Below are 10,128 nucleotides of genomic sequence, written 5' to 3'. Positions count from 1 at the left end.
CGGCTATTGACTTGGAAATTGGGTAGCTGTGCTGAGGAGGGAAAAGCTCAAGGAAGTGCCGACTTTCTAGCTTAGGCCAATGATGGCGAGTAAAGCCTGCACCAAGAAAAGAATTTCAAGAAGAGGACAGACCTTGGGGCAGCAATTATCACTGGTTCTCTCCCAAATGGTTCTCATTCAATGGGATGTGGGGAGGTTCTTCTAGGAATCAGGAATGTCTTTAGCTTTTCCTAAACTCCAGCAAGAAGAAGCCATAAAGATGCATTCAACTTACTGAAGTCACCTGCAAACTGTTGCTCCTGCCCTGGCTATGAACTCAGTCGTTGAAGGAAGGCCTTCCATTTCCCAGGTGATGGTGCTGTCCTTTCAAGTGTAGGGACATATGTCAGCAATGGTCAGCTCAGCAACAGTGGCAAAAGGCCTCATTTTGCTCTGGCCCATGATTATCAACAGGACTGAGAGGAGCCATTTTGTGCCAACCTGAGTTGAAATTATTCATCCTGGACTGGGACCTGGTGGAACCAAATGGGACTGACTCTAGAGGGATCATTTTCATGCAATCCAGGAGCCATTCCCCTTTTGCTTTCTCTCTTAACTTTTGGATGACATCATTTGCATCAATCTCTCTCCCTGCACTAAATAATCTGCTTGGAATAATGACGTCAGGAATAATTTATCAGCCACAATCAGCACCTGCCACTTGCTCAAGACCTGGTCACAGTATGAACTCTGTTGTTAATACTTTTTTTGCTCACATCAAATCTCATTATTGAGTTGATTGAATTGGTTGAGAGTTTAACATTAACTTTCATGCCAGTTCTTTGCCCTGTTAATAACCAAGCCAATAAAGGCACCTGCTATCTCTGTTAAGCTAATGAGGCAGGGGAAAGGGATGGAAAGGATGGCAGGTGAGACCAGTTCTTCATCCCCTGAGCCAGCGTTGCCCAGGCAACTTATCCTGCTACTGTAAATGGCAGTGTTTTGCTTTTCAATGTTTTTTTTCTCTCTCCCCTATGTTAGTAGACTTCCATTCCCTAAGGATTGGCCCCTTTGCTTTGTTTTCTCAAAGAACCTATAGGATGAACTGGAGCTAACAGTCTCATGGCAATTCTAGACATAGCTTCTCCATTAATTTCTATTGCTGTCAATTCAATTTCTTTTTGAAAAAAAAAAGTTGTACAGAATTGGCAGCACAATTTTGCATGCAAAATTACCAGCACAAAGCAGCAAATGATTGTAGTGCTTGGGAAAAGGAAGGCATAGGTTGAAAGACACATTTAAAGAACTGGGGATGGGGAGGCGGTTCCGAAATGCATATCTCCAGCTGAATAATTGTAATGAGTGCATAAAGCAATAGGAAAAGGGTTTCCAAAACTTGCCACGCTGTGAATTCAAAATGCATTACTGTGTTCAAGTTTGCCTTATCAAATAAATTGCTAAACTCAAGTCAAAGGACAGGGAAATAATAGATAACGAAATAGAGTTTTACGTGGGTAGCTTAGAATATGGAATTTCAGTCAAAGCGGATATTACATCTTACTTACAGGAATCCAGCAGAAGTGATCATTGATCAGTCTATGTGAGTGTGTTATTGCTTTGCTTTTTAACAAGCCCACCTTTCATGAGGAAATCATGGAATATAATGAATGAAATCTAGTGTTCAAATGCTTTCTCTCCTAAAAGACTCACACTCACCAGCTGGCCCTGCAAACAGTCCACAAGTCTCCATGTCCTAGTCTCTGTCCGGGTGTAGTGGTGCATGCCTGTAATTCCAATGACTGGGGAGGCTAAGGAAGTTCAAGGCCAGCATCAGAAACTTTGTGAGCCCCTCAGTGTTTAGTGAGATACTGTTTCAAAGTTAAAAAAGGGCTGAAGATGTGGCTCAGTGGTAGAAATCTTCAGGTTCAATCCCCAATACTGTGGGGGAGGAGGAATATGGTGTCTGGAATAAAATGGATTTGGAGGGAGAGCGTTCATTCTGAGCCTCAGTGTACTACTCTGAAAAGTGGGAGCAAGTAGAAGAAAAAGCCAGGAAGCACCCATGATTGTGTAGCAATAGCTACACTGCTATGGTTCAGAGACTTGCCTGTAAGAGTCCTTTCAAGTCTTCCATTCTCCAACTGAAGGTCAACACACACCATCCGCTTCCTTTGTTTCCTCCTGGGAAATGCTTCCTAAATCCTTGCCCCCCCCCGCCCCCCCCCCCCCCCCCCCCCCCCGCTTTTTGTTGCTGGCCACAAAGACTCCTGGCTCTGAGTAGGTGGAGAGGCTTGGTTATTTGCCAGACTATGATGAGGATTCCCCTGGAGGACTATGTCAGAGGCGCTAATGAGTCTCTGTTTAACTGTGACTGTGTGCTCCCCTGGCAATTGGGACAGAGAGAAACACCTTGCACAACAATTAGCTTTTCACAGCCATTAGCAATTTGTAGTCATTAGCACAGGCAGAAACAGCAAATAACACTCAGGAAGCAAATACCACTGTGAGTCACAACAGGACTCCTGAGCAGCATCAGCCCCAGCAAGTCAGGGCACTGAGGGCCTGAGGTCCTCTGTGCCTACCCACTCCAGCTAATGAATTTTGTGACCCAAAGTGCCTCCATTCTTTCCCATCCTATCCTTGAAAATGCCTGCATCAAATTCATTATTTGTTTCAATGAAATGTAAATCTTTCAGAGAAAAAGTCTGGAAGATCTAGTGCATAATAAAGCAATTTTGAATTGCCTCAAAGATCAAGAAGCCTAAATAAGGCTGGAAGGAGCCATGTGAATAATTGAAAATTGAATTGAGTGAAACCTAGGGCAGTGCAATGATTTAGTTCCAGAGCTGTTGAAAGCAGCATTCCTGAATACTGAAACCACGTATATCTCTAGCACTAGGGATCAGTTAAATAATTGTGCTTCACCCATCTGATGGAATATAATGCACCTTTTAAAAGACAATATTTTGGAACTAGAGTAGATTACCTCAAAAAGGTTATAAAACATTATTAACATATGATTCCATTTTTATAGTGAAAAAATTATAGACACCTTCTAAAATATTAGTGATCATCTCTGAGTACTGGGAAGGGCACGGGTGGTTTTTGATTTCCATTCTTTTGCTGTTTTTTTTTTTGTTGTTGTTGTTGTCTTTCTAAAATAAGCATATGCAACTGTTGGGACTAAACATAGGGGGAAAGAGAGCAGACTGAGAAAGTAAGCCCTGTTTGGCTTAGTGGGCTTAACATGACTAAAGATTTTAAACAAATTATTTATTGAAGTGTAACATCTGTACATAAAAAGGCACATATAGTACATACACAGTTTTAAGACTTTTTTTTTCCACAAAGTGCATAAACCAGTTGCAGATGAGTCTACAACGATGGTTATACTTGTGGTTCCACAAACATGAGTCTGTGTGGTGAAGGGTGACTGTAGGAGGTCAGCTCAGAAGGGGTCAGGGATGCAAGCTGGCAGCCCAAGATGGGAACCCTGAGAGCAAAGGTGGTAAATTTCCATTTTATAGATGTAGAAACTGAGCCACAGGGAGTGATCATAACTTGAATCTGACAGCTGTTCAGTGGAGGAACTAGGATTCATTCCCAGTAAGGCTTTGGTATCCATGCCTCTCCAAGGAGAAAAAGTACAGCTGGAGCAACTAGCTGAAGGCCAGGACATCTCTAAAAGCATAATGATGGGAGAGAAGAGAAAAATGTCTTTAAGGGATGGTGGGAAGGCTCATGTTAGGGGAGAGGGATAGAAAAGACAGTTTCCAGCAATTTCTACAAAAGGCAGATTAGTGAGGAAATAAATTGTTCTAAGTTTGGTGCTTTTGTGCACTTAAACTCCATGTGGAACTGAGAGGTAGTTCTTGAGCCTGGGGGACCAATGGTGCTGAGCACAAGAGCTCTGGCCTCCTTTGGTTGGCTAGGAGGAGAATGGGCTCTGATTAGTATTTTCTTTGTATGTGATGATTGGTAGGGAAGCAAGGCACTACCCATAATCTTCCCAAATATTCACCCAAACTCCTTTTCCCCTTGGATTAGCTGTTCTGGGAGAACCATGCAGAGGGCACACTCTGGGCTAGGAGTGCCTCTAGAGGATGTGAGGTTCATGTTGAAGGCTGAGTGTGACTACAGCAGAAAGTCACCTTCCAAAACAGACTCGGCTCAGGAAGGCTGAGCCTGGGAAGTTTCCATTTCACCATTTTGTGAAGATCGCCAAAGATAAATGCCTAAGAATTCAGTTTTCTTAATTAACTCAGTGGTAACACCATGCTATTCTAAGAGGACTGGGCATGAGATTTGTGACCACTTCCATGTAGGTCAGTAGCTTTGTATTGGCACTTAAGCTTTTCATGGATAGGGGCTGTGTGGTGGTTCATTTCTTATCCGCAGTGCTTAATCAAGTGCCTGGTAAGTAGAAGATATTAAAGAAATCCTTACTAAATGTACAAAACACACATCCTAGGTTTTCTAGAGCAATATCACTTTAAATACTCCATGGCTACGTACACTGACTTCGGTCCAGAAGGAATGATCACCAGAGACTTAGGTCTTAATGTGACTGACAGGAATTTCTGGGAATCTTCAAGAGACATTTCTCAGCAGTAGCTACTATACCAGTAATTATTTATATATTCATGACAGGTAACACTCTATGTTTTTATTGTGGACATTTTTCATAGTTCTTCTCAATAATTCTTTTTTCCTAGTAATAGAAATGAATTTGAAATGAGACAATCAAAGTTTCACAGAACCTAAAATTGCATCTAACACCTTTTCAATCAATTGTTAAAGTCTTACTAAATGCCAGTCTTATACTCAGTACTAGGAATACAAAAATCAATAAAAATAGAACTTACAAATGTGAAAATGGACAAATTACAACACAAGTTGGATAGTGTTTATATGACACAAGATGCCTTTGGTTGCAAGTAAGATAAAAATACTGGCTACAACAATAGAAAATTTTAATCATCTCACAAATCATGGAAAGTCTAGATATAGATCATTCCAGATTAGTTCAACAATTCAATAATATCATCAAAAACTCCACGTTCTATTATTGTTCTACCTTTGCTCTTTGGACTGTTGGCTTATGATCACAAAATAATTGTTGCAGCTCCAGGTACCACGTTCATACTGCATCTAAGTCATGGAGGAGGGAACTTGCTGCTTCTCTTTATAGCAGGAAGCAAAAAGCTTCTGAGTCGAACCCACCAATAGACTGTCCATTTGATCTTATTGCTAAGAACTAGGTCCCTTTCCCATTCCCAAAGTTATCATGGGGAAAGGAAAATAAAATTTCCATGCTTGACATAAGCTGACTACCCTTCATTCCTTCTGGCTGGGGGAAGGGCTCCATCCTCCTTTAGCATGTTGCCTTGCCCTATAAAATAGGGAACCTAGAACCTAAAGAAGATGAAAAGGGGAGAAGACATCAACCAACAGTGATTGCTCAGGATTGAGTATATAGTTAAATGTGTCAACGTATTTTATTTTCTGTAACTTGATATCATGTCTTCCCTGACGAGTGAAGGCTACTCTAAATCCCTGGCCTTTCCCTACCACTGCCCTGACTTGACTGCTTCAGTGCAGGGAGTGAAATGAGCAGTCGGATTCAACTCTGGTCTTACCCTTGAGCTCTAATAACTGTAACCATCCAGCCAACTCCAAAACTTGGCTTGTTGAGGTGAGTGAGTGGGAGTTTGGGATGCTGGAGGGAAAGGGTGAAATTCAGGTGAACAAAAGAGATTGGAAGTGGTTTTCCTCCCCTAAAAGCAAGGCTCATATCAGGACTCTGTATTCAGTTGACTTCTCCTGAATGAGAAGGAAGGAGACACACTTTGAGAAGGTCAGAATGGTTCAGCTACCTTCTTGTTTCAGAGGAAAACTAAGTGGAGCCCCAGATTCTATCTTCAGAGTACACAGAAGAGAGCAGTAAAGAATGGTCTGAGTCTGGACAGAAAAAGAGGAGCTGACTGGAGGAGAGCTATGTGGAATATGTGACTTTGGTCAACACATCCAGACTCTACTTTAACAAAGCCACAGTCAATACACTGGTGGCTATATACTGTATGGCATATGTAGTATATGACACATATATGTAAATTATACATATACACACATATATAATGGCTATAAGTAGTAAATTGTAATATATTACATTATAATATATATCCTATATATTATATATAATGGCTATATAATACTGCTATGTATAATACTGCTATATAAAATCACATATCATATATGATTGATATGAAATGATATGATTTATACAATATCCTGTAATATAATACAGTAGTATAGCAATACAATATGATAACTAAAACTGAGCACTAACTATATGGTAACAAGGATGCAAAGTACTTTCCTTATGTGATTACTCATAATCATGCCCACAAGTAAGTTCCATTATAATCCAGAGGCTAAGTACCTTGTGCAAAGCTGCTCTGATAAATGGTGGACCCAGGACTCAGGACTGCAAGGTTGTCTGCATCTAGAACACCTCTCCTCACTTCTTTTTTCTCTTATTTCCATTTGCCTCTTTCCTTACAAAGGTCTCAATGAATTTGGTGATGACGAGGCAAGGTGGTAACCATATATAGGATCCTTGAGAGAATACAAATGAAAAATAGTTTCTGAGGAAAAAAAAAAGATTCTACTAGCTAGAGAAATGAAAGAAATCATACAAAAATTACTTTAAATGTTTTATTAAAACATTTAAATTTTAAAGATTACCTTAAATGAATTATTTTAATAATTCATTTATAGTGTTCTTGTTTTATAGAGTTCTGGAGAAGAAAGAATGGAAGAGGAAATTATATAAAGAGGTGATCTTTCTCCGTCATAGAATTCATCCAGATTTTTGTATGTGTTGTCAAAGTTTTGCAATTCCCTTTGGGTTTTTCAGCAGTCGTTTTCTCATCTAGATGGTTCATTCGTTTACTCATTAACTCAAGCACTCACTTTATTCCTTCATTCATTTATTTACCAAGTCTTTGGCTGGAGGCTTATGCAGTCTCTTCCATGTCCTGGGGACCAAGGAAGATAATGGAGGCTTAAGGATAAAGAAATAGTGTTTCCTGCATTAAATGGGATGGAATGTAATATGCTTACCAGGTGTTTTCCCTTTCTGATCCACTTTCAGTTCTCCATTATCTGTGAACAGTCCCCTGCTATGGACCCATCTCCTTGGCCTTCTGGAAGGGCAGTGTATACTGTAGGGAATTGTGCATCGTTGATTGAGAACTGGGGTAAAGGTCCGGAATACAAGAGGCTAAGAACAGAGGACATTAGATATGCTACCTGTATGTCCACCTGGAAAAAATTCTGGTTTAGGGAGCCCCTGGAGGTTCTGAGATATCAATTCTATAGGATTTAAAGACATTAAAGCTTCCAGGAACTGATTAACTCAGCATGGTCTCTTCAAGATTTCCCACCCATTTACAGAGGGGCAGTGGGCTAAGAGCACTAGAGGAGCCAGGGACAATAGTTATTCTCCAATTCCCCTAAGGAGTTAATTAACTCTTGCAACTGATAACCCCTCTCCTGGTTTTGGCCTTCGATTGACTCAGGATCCTAATGATATTTTGCCTCTCCAGCACATTCCTCTATATGCTAACAGTGGTGAGCACTGTTCTCAGAACAGCTCTAGAACTGATCACATATCTATATGTCCTGGCTTTAGGCTCTTTACATAAAGTCTCCAGCCATCCCACCCTTGAAAGGTGTTCCTGATCACTAACAATGGCCTAAGTAAAGACCAGCTTCCCACAACCATGGTGGATACTCTAAGCAGGTTTCTATGCCTGAAGCAGTAGGTCTCCAGAGGAGGTCTTCAATTATGATAGTTCCCCAGAAAGATGTGAATGATGAGTATGATGGAAAGGACAGGACAATGGGACCTAGGAGACACCCCACAACCACTACCACCATGGCCTGGACATTTTGTTCCTATTTCTGTGCCCTCCTCTCCTCCTCTGCAAAATAAATAGTTCAGACTAGATGAGGCCTCAATTCCTATCAGGCTTGGACAATCTATGACTTTCTGAGTGCTGTATGTTATCTGCTTTCACAGTTTGCACTGAGCATCTTACTTCAGAGATTTAGCACACCCTGATGTTCACTCAAGTGTCATGTTCAGTTTCCATGATAGGCATCTACCAAGCACAGAATCCCTGGGATCTCTGGGCTTCTGGAGTGCAGTGCGTAGATGGCATTCCCAGCCTAGTCCTGGGGGAGACGTGGAAGCAACTCTGTAGAAAGGAACTTTAGTCTATGTTCGAGCCAATCTGACCCCTTGGCAGAAGGAGTCCCTGGGGGAGGGGAGCCATATCCGAAAGCACTGAAGCATGGGCAGAATGCCCTATGGGCCCACAATCCCAAGTACCTATGAATAGAGAGAGGGGAACAGACAGTCCCTGTATGCCTATTTGGAATCTAAAGTCCTATTTGATCTTAGAATTGCGGAAGCCTGTGGGACATGGAAATGCTAATGCCCAGAGGCTGGGCACTGTAGTGGAAAGAGAACTGGCTTTGGAATCAGAAGTTCTGGTTTGAGTCTCAGCTCTGTCCTAGCTAGCTACGTGACTAGGAGCAGGTCTCGTAACCCTGATGAGTGTGGGTTTTCTTGCCCGTCCAATGAGGAGTTTTAGGTCTTCCCCAATGACCTCATAGGGCTGGTCTTTCTTAGTTACTTTTTCTGCAGGTAGTGTACAAACACCCTGGTGAAGATGCCTTAGTCACAGTCTGACAACACTATTAGGACAAGATAATGATAAAATTAATATTAATATTTGTAGCAAAAATAACATAATCTCTATTGCTACCAGCTGTTGGACTCTTATTATGTAGCAGACACTCTGCTAAAGATATTTGAAACATTATTTCATTGCCCAAGGCCGCATGGCTACCAAGTGTTATGGCAGGACTCCACACAGACATCTCTGACTCAAGAGCCAAGGTCTTAATCTCATGTGTGCTTTATTCCTCAAGACCAGTTAACCAGGTTTTTTCAAGTTCTGGCTCGCTTGGAGAATGAGAGTGAGATGTACTGGCTTGTCTACTTACATATTAGTAATTAATCAATTAATAATCTTTTAAATATCCAACACAGAAGCTTTGGAAAACCATATGTGAAAAACTATTTACAGATTAAAATTAAATAAATAAGTTTACATAAAAAAGAAAGTGATTCTATTTTCACTAGTAGCTAACCAGCATGGCTAATAATTGTCTTGTGTATGACCTTTTCTTAGGCTTGTAACAAACAGGCATCCATTCTGAACCATCCACCCAGACCAAAAACAAAAACAATAACCAAACCCCCCTAAAAAAACAAACAAACAAACAAAAAACTACTGATCACCTACTCTGTGCCAAGTATCTACAGCATGCCAAGATTCAGTGGTGAATGGGTGTTTCTGAACTCGAGGATCAATCTAACAGAAGGTACTGATAGAGAAATAGTTTGGGAATATGAAAATCCTCTGATGGAGGTATGAATAGGGTACTAAGAAAAAACAGAAAATAAGATGCTAATTGGGACTGAGGGTGTCTGAAAAACCTTTCTAGAAGGGGCAACAGCTAAATTGAATGGAAATATTACTGCTGGTAAAGAAAGACATGGTGGGGAAGAAGGGAGAAGGGATGAGGCAGGACATTTCAGGTAGCGGGGTATCTTATGCAATGACTAAGGGACACAAGAGGCCTGACCCACTCAGAAAGCCAAAATAATCTGATGACAACAATTGCAGTTATACAATCTAAGGCAGGAAGGTGATCGATAAAACAGAGGCCATGGCATAAAGGGCCATGAGTGTCTTGCAAAGAAGTCTGGACTTCACTGTAATCACTTTGGGAATCAATTGAAAAGGTTCAAGCTGGATGAGGCAGTATGGAGATGTGGGTCCTAATCCCATTTGTGTGCTACAAAGTACACACCTCGTTAAAAAGTATTTGCAGTAAACCCACCAAAAGATGAAGATCCAGCCTCAGGTAATGAAATCAGGAATGGAGAGAAATAGAAGCAATAGTGCTTAGCAGAATGAGGCCACATGACTGAACGAGTTAGGGAGGGCATGGTGTGGAGAGTGCTCACCTGTTTTATTCCAGGTCCTTTACCAGTTTAGCTGGAATGAC

This window comes from Spermophilus citellus (genome assembly GCF_964194105.1).
Source record: "Spermophilus citellus genome assembly, chromosome: 2".
Lineage (NCBI taxonomy): Eukaryota > Metazoa > Chordata > Mammalia > Rodentia > Sciuridae > Spermophilus > Spermophilus citellus.
This window is presented reverse-complemented; position numbering follows the sequence as displayed.